Consider the following 7,666-nt stretch of genomic DNA (forward strand, 5'->3'; position numbering starts at 1 on the left):
TCTTACACTGCTAAATTAGGGACGGCTAGCGCAGATAGCCCTCGTGTAGTTTTGCTCGAAATTTGCAACCAACCAATCACCTGTAACACATAATAAACACCGAGGAAAAAGAACAGATTTTAATCTTAATATTTCCCTCTGGGCTAAAATCCAATGCGTTCTTCATACGACAGAGTAAGATATGGGTGTTTTGTGAACGATTTTTGCATTAATTTCTAAGTTAAAATCAGGTTTAGATCATCTTGGCTTCAGAAATTTTTAAAAATGAAATAGCAAAATTTTCCAAACGTCTAGTTTAGATGGAAAACGGCCATAAGTTGTGAGATAAGATTGGCTTGCCGTTTGTCAGTTCGACTGGCGAGCTTTGAAAGTTCAACACATAGCAATGGCAGCCGCTTGCGCATTCCGCAAATCTATGTGACATCCAATCTATTATTATTTATATCTGTGGCTGGGTCTATATTGATGTAACGGAACACGTTTCAGGTGTCGAGTGCAAAATTTAAGTATAAACAACAGGTTTTTTAGTTTGTTTCAACAATGTATGTCTGAAAAAAAAAATTTATTAATGATATTTTGAAATTGCGTTGCGTTTATTTAGTATAATTGGCAAAAAAAATAAAAAATAAATTAAAGGTAACAAGTCCCAATATTTATTTATAAGTCTCGCCTGTAAGCAACGCATTAATCGATTTGTTTTAGTATTTTTTCTGCTCTCATCCGAAAGTATAGGTTTATATTTGACAAGAAACTATAATTCCTTCTCTGTAGGTGGTGTCCCCCGGTGGATAAGTGGTGAATTTACGACTTATAACGCTAAAATTAAGGGGTTCGATTCCCCCACAGTGGACGGAGCGGAGATAGCCCTTTGTTTAAGTTTGCGCTAGAAAAACAATTGTTGGCGATTTTTTATTGTTAAAGCCCTTCCATTTGACCCTTTTATACGTCACAGCGTGTGATATGGACATTTACTAATGAGGTTCAGTTTTGAAAATAGTTGGGTAGAGCATGTTATATTTATTTGCAACATTGCAGAGTAAATAAAGTAGTTGAAACAGTAACTAAGCAGTACTCTTGCAAGGATGAACAAAGAAAAGTTTAGAAGGTTCTGGAACAAACTACAGATGTACATTATTATTTGTAGTTTCTTTAGATACTATTTTCCTTCCTGAAAATATTTTAATGCTAAATTATATCTGTTTTAAAGCAACAGAAAATTTCTTCTATGAATAGACATCAGGTAAAGCTTAGGCTTAGCAAGTATAGTAAGCGACGGCAAAATATTCCGATTACTCAAATCCTTATTTATTGAATATTATTGTTAAATTTATCAAATTCAAACAGCGTGCTTAAATAAAAACAACTTTTTAATTATTGAACACAAAATATTTATTAGATATAAATTGATCTTGACAGCGAATAATGTTAGCAAGAGACACAATACCTAGTCTAGCAACTGTTCAAATTAGAAATAAAAGAAATAATGTGTAATTTATTCTTACTGTAAAAGGCTGAGTTGTTAATGGCTTAAATAAAATTGACAATAATTACAAATCATTTGCCTAATCTGGTTCACACCATAATAGTTATTGTTCATGAAAATTAATGATATATATGGTGCCTTGACCAGCACTATGTCTGTCATATACCAACCTCATGAGCCTTGGTATTGGGCGAAAGGCCTCTTCGGCATTGGATAAGACACATGTAGTATGTTTGACATCTTCTCACGAGCTCTCCGAATGATGACGGTTACGCCATTTTGAAAGGTCAGGTCTTAGATTAATATTACAGATGTAGTATGTTTGACATCTTCTCAAGGTCTTTGAATGATGACGGCTACGTCATTTTGAAAGGTCAGGTCCTAAATTAATATTATAGATGTAGTATGTTTGACATCTTCTCACGAGCTCTCCGAATGATGACGGTTACGCCATTTTGAAAGGTCAGGTCCTAGATTAATATTACAGATGTAGTATGTTTGACATCTTCTCACGAGCTCTCCGAATGATGACGGTTACGCCATTTTGAAAGGTCAGGTCCTAGATTAATATTACAGATGTAGTATGTTTGACATCTTCTCAAGGTCTTTGAATGATGACGGCTACGTCATTTTGAAAGGCCAGGTCCTAAATTAATATTATAGATGTAGTATGTTTGACATCGTCTTCTGAATTCGTGAATGGTGACGGTTACGTCATTTTGAAAGGTCATGTCCTAGATTATTGATAAATCTTTGTTATTTTTGTCGTGTTATTTTTAGGATTATAGCCGGAGATGGTGACTACTGCAATAAGCAAAATAAAGTGTTAAATATTTTAATGAGATGAGTCGCGTCGAAACTGACTGGATATAGGAAATCAAATTATATGAATATTTTAAAGCAAAAAACCCGATACTCTTTAGCAAGTTTCTTGTAAGTTTCATACTGCTTGGTTAAGTATTTCCACTGCGAGGAGAGGGAAAACATGAGGCGACACCTCTTGATAGCTAAAATAACCTTCGATATAACATTTATAAAGTATTGCTGTTATGGACAGTTTATGATATTAGAGATTTATTACAGATTATTATTTCGAGAACAACATTTATTAATATTAAACTTTTTTTTTTTAAATTTGATCACTATAACTGAGTAGTAGTTTTGATTTCAGGATAACTACGATTAAAAAACAAAACACAAAAACTAGAGCATACTAGTAGTGTTGTTTTATGTTTTAACTGCATCCAGTGTGGTCAACATTAATTTACGTAGTTCCATTTGCTACCGTCAACGTTTTGTTCTTCTGGTACATGTTTCCCAGATATACTTAATCAATAATTTTTTAACATATTCTCTTATGCAAATAAGTAGATCAATGTATATTCAGAATAACAGAACAATAACATGTATTATAAACTATCTAAATTCAAGGGAAAAAATGTATATATATATATATATGTGTATTAATGGTATAATTTTACACTGTTTTGTTAAAGTTTTGCTGACGCAATCATGTATTTGTTGGCTTGTACATCCATAATAAAAATTTTTTATTTTAACATAAGTGTCGTCAAGGCTGTGCAGAGCTGAGTAACCCGCCTATACGACGATAAAACGCTTGTTTTAAAAACCTACAGACAATTTAGAAAGCAGCTTTGGTTATGAACATTACATACCAAATTTTTTTGTATTAAATCACATTTTTTACCAACGTCGGTGCATCATTTTTGTTGTTTAGCACTATATAATAATTAGCTCTAAGTTAATTGCTCTACACATCACAGATCTATATAAAACAATCGAAGGAGGCAAAACATATAACTATCTTTGATATAGCAGTAGTAAAACGGGTAAAGCACAATTAATGTGTTTGAAGATGTGAAAGAATTATAAACATTATAATTAAGAAATGGAAAATGAAATAGTCTTATCGTGTAGAATTTAAGTTATATTTTTTATCTTTTTGTTTACAACTAGGCTGGCTTCGTTGCTTCCCCAGTCCCTAGTGCGTTCAGTTTTGGTTATTTCTGGTGTTATATGCAAAGAATCTTCTCGGTAAGATCTTTCTCTTTCTTTTAATCCTAAAATAATGTTATCTTAAATTACAAAGTACTCAGTTTTGAAACAATTAGTTTTGTTTCGAATATATAACTAGTTGATCAAATATTCATTTAATACCTAAACTTTGAAAGCTTGTTCAGTAGTATCCCCCGAGAAGTTTAAAAAGAGGTGCTCCTTAACGTAGAACAGAGAAGTATCGTAAATGACAAGACATCATTTCAGTAACTAAAAGGTGTTGGATTTTAATATAAACATAAGATACCTTTTGACGCCGTATTGCATCCTTAACAGGTGTGGCACGTAGTGTGGGTTGACCCTGTGGTAGAATTCCGGATTTCGGACATAAGCTGTGGGTGCGTTATAAGAGTGCCAGTCAATCTCTTAGCATGGATGGTGGGTAGTAGGTTGTTGTTGACTGGCTGACTTCTCTTTGGTCAGTAGTTCGAAATTAGGGACGCTGGCAGATAACTTAAGTAGCTTTACCATAAAATGCAAATACAGTTTTGATATAGTAATGTAATATATATATATTTACAGTTAGGAACATTGCTACATACCATTTGAAAACAGCTAAATGTTAACTTTTATGTACAATAAGGTAAACCTTGAAACACACCACACGGCAGAATATCTAGCGGGAAAGCTATAAGGTTATTTGTAAGTAAAGACTTATTATTTGAGATCGTGCGTGGTTAGGCTAAATCATTATTGAGATGCTTTGATTATACGATTAAATATTTACTTTTTACTTTCGTAGATTGGGCTACAATTGATATTTGAAGATATGTTAGTTTACTTGACGTGGTGTTGGAAAGTTTAAATTATTTATTTTTGAACGAAACTTGTGTACTATTATTAATAAATGATAATATGCCCATGGCTAAAGCTAGCACCGTTTCAACTTCCGATGTTCGCTACATTCGTACACTTTCCAGTGAGAATAAGGTATCAAACATCTCACTTTTAACACACAAAACCAACATTGTATGATATGTAGCTATAATTACAATGACAGCCTTGTTTACGAAATTATGTGTATTTAAATAAATATCAGTGTTCATTTTGGCTTCCCTGCATAACAGAAACCTAGGAAACAGTCCCACCTCATTTACGGCTTCGACTTTAGAAACATCACATTTGTTGAATGTTATATATATATTATATTGTTAAACTTTATCTTGAAGTAAAGCGTATTATCGAGCGAATTATCTTAACAATTATAGTTGTATTAGTTTAAAATACTACCCAGTGTAAGAAGCTCCGCTCACAAATACACAGCTGGTGCAAATGAACTGACTTAAACTACCCCAAAATTAATGATGATCCATCACCTAAAGCATCTTAAGATCTGAGTTGAAGGTGTTTTACACAACTTCAGTAACGAAAAGTGCTTATTTTTCAACCAACAAGTATATTTGTCTTGTTGCATATAACCTTCAGAAAGTCAGACAACAATAGGTCTATGAAGAGTGATTAGGCCTTCAATTTACGAACTAGAAGAATATTAAACTATTTTTATTCCTTGTGTTTCTTCAGTTTCATTAAACATAACGTTTCATTGTTGCTATCCCTAACTAAATAGACCTCTATTAAAATATTTTATTTTTTGTATTCAAGTTTATGAGAGTGAATATCGAATGCTACTTTATTATCTATTTCTTTGCAGCTTTTATGTGAATATGCAAAGTGACAGTTGTGCGGAAGCTGACATCTTGTATCATTACTACAATCTATTCCAGGACGATCCTGAAGGGAAATTTGTTGTGTAGAACCTACTAGTTAGAGGATCCTGGGGGGAAGGAAGGGAGGAGGAAGTACGAAATATCGAGAGGTTTCCTTTCTTTACGCAACAGATAATTTGATATTTAGATCCTTTTCCAGTCGTATAGATGTTGAGTTCCCACACCTGCTCGATTTTTCTTACACGATAAAGTTTCAGTGTTGCCAAGTCTCGCGAGAAAAAATAAGCGACATTGCTGTTCAAAACAAACTTAAAAAATCGCAACCCACGACTCTAGAAACATTAAAGCAACTTAGAAAAACAAACGAAACGATCTTTCGAAACAAACAGTACTGACTTTCAAAACTGCTCTTTTATGGCTTATCCTCAAAATGGCGATTTGCGCGAATATTGAATGTGTCAAGAGGGCGTGCCAGAAAGCTCACGATAGTGGGTGTGTTTATTAATTGAGTGGGAATAAGATGATTCTCAAACTGTAATAATGTGTTAGCTAGTCATTGACCCAGTCAATCACCGAAACCACTCCTACAACTATTTTAATATGTTGAAGTCAGATATTACAAAAAAGCTCAAATAAGTTACATCAGAATAAAACAACCCCAAGAAATCACAACACGCGATTTTGAAAAAAATAAAGCGATTTGTTTTTAAAGAAGCTCAATACCGCTTATTATAAGCAGACTTGGTAACACTGCAATGTTTGCGTTTCATCGTATATTAGTGCTTTAAAAAAGTTGTAAAGAAGCATTCTGCCCATTAAACCTGCTGCCATCTATTGACCATTTTTTACTATATGTTATTACTGTCATAACTGTCACATTTAGTAGATCAACAATTTTATTGACAGTTTTCTCATCGATTTTGCTTCTGTAGAGTGTTTAGGTTTAGGAAAATTTAAACGTTTTCAGCATTTAATAATTTTCGATTAATCTGTCAAAGTGCTCAAAAGGTGGCGATAGTCATTTGTGGGTCCTGCTCTTTATCGTACGATCTTTCGTACTATTTATAGCAAACGATACGTTCTTTTCATACTCAGCTTTTATACTCGCTTGTCCAGGCCTTTAATAATTCAAACATTAAGTGTCCAGAAAAGTATCTATGTTTCATGTTTAATTTTATATGTGTTAAACTATAGAACGTTCAGTAATCCTTCATTAGCATATTATTTATTAAAGTATATTTAGGTTTAGACTTAACCTCTATAACGAGAAAAAAGTTTAGTCATGCGATAAAAAAATAATACTGAAATGTTATTAAACGTACTATAAGAAGAAAATTTACATTGTTATTCCCAATTGTTCAGAAAATAAAGTTATAAGTTATTTTGATTTAATATAACGATATCAATTAATCTCGCCTTTGAGAGATAGGATTCAAAAGAAGCGCCATTATTAATCTAAAAAATAATAAAAATCGTACAAAAATAAATATTAGTTTAATTCTTTTTATTGTATTCGATAGTTAACAATAGCCTGTTGATTGATAGCCAAATTAATAATTACTTGCTTGTTACATGTGCGTCGAGTTGTTGAACTTAAACTAATATGTATTGTAGTTAAATATATTTGTTAAATAAAACATCTTTTTTTTTGTCAAAACGTCGTTCTCGTACGTAAGAAAGCGTGTCTAAGTGTTTTACAGCTAAACATGGGTGACATATTTTACAAATTGAGATAAAAACAATTATTTTGGTGAAGAAAAAAGACTTTATTTCGAATTAGTTTTATTTATAGTTTTGTATTCGACCTTCTGGTGTAATCAGATAATCTGTAATGCATGAAGTCCTCCGGTCGGGTAGCGAAAATCAGGGGTTCGATTGCCCTCGGTGAACACAGCAGCTATAAACACACACACACACAATACCAAAACTACAAAGTAATAACTTAGAAAGTTGATGTATAGGTTACAGAAATGCTTATTTTAATTATTATCAGGTTTATGACTATAAAATTATTTTCGTTCATTTTGAGCAAAATACAACATCAATTGTGAATAAATAAATATAATTATACTCAAACGAACCTGACAAGAAAACATGTTTAAACATCACGTAATGAAGATAAAATTATGCACTTACTTTATACATGTACTATGATTCTTTGGACTTTGATACGGGTAATGCGATAGGACAGAGTCCTCCAATTTGAGTCCGTTTACAAGAACACGTATCTCTAGTTACATACAGAGGTGACTCGGCGATATCAGAAGTTGATACATTCATTAATTAAAGTTTGTCAGACCGTGAACACTGGGATTGTTTTAAACCATCACTTAGTAAAGTGTGCTAAATGTTTTTTAGAATGTGAGATTAAAATTTCTGAGCTTTGTTAGCACACGACTAATGATGCGCCTTTTTAAATATATGGATATATATTTGATCT

The 7,666-nt window shown here is 32.5% G+C and overlaps 1 long non-coding RNA gene across 1 annotated transcript; it reads left to right on the forward strand.

Moving 5' to 3' along the window:
- Positions 1 to 3,459: 3,459 nt before the first annotated feature.
- On the forward strand, positions 3,460 to 6,883 carry LOC111088021. Its single transcript, XR_002612644.1, has 2 exons — positions 3,460 to 3,538; positions 5,211 to 6,883. It is a non-coding gene; the product is annotated as an uncharacterized LOC111088021 (long non-coding RNA).
- The last annotated feature ends 783 nt before the right edge of the window (positions 6,884 to 7,666 follow it).

Source organism: Limulus polyphemus, unplaced genomic scaffold (assembly GCF_000517525.1).
Source record: "Limulus polyphemus unplaced genomic scaffold, Limulus_polyphemus-2.1.2 Scaffold2998, whole genome shotgun sequence".
Classification (NCBI taxonomy): domain Eukaryota; kingdom Metazoa; phylum Arthropoda; class Merostomata; order Xiphosura; family Limulidae; genus Limulus; species Limulus polyphemus.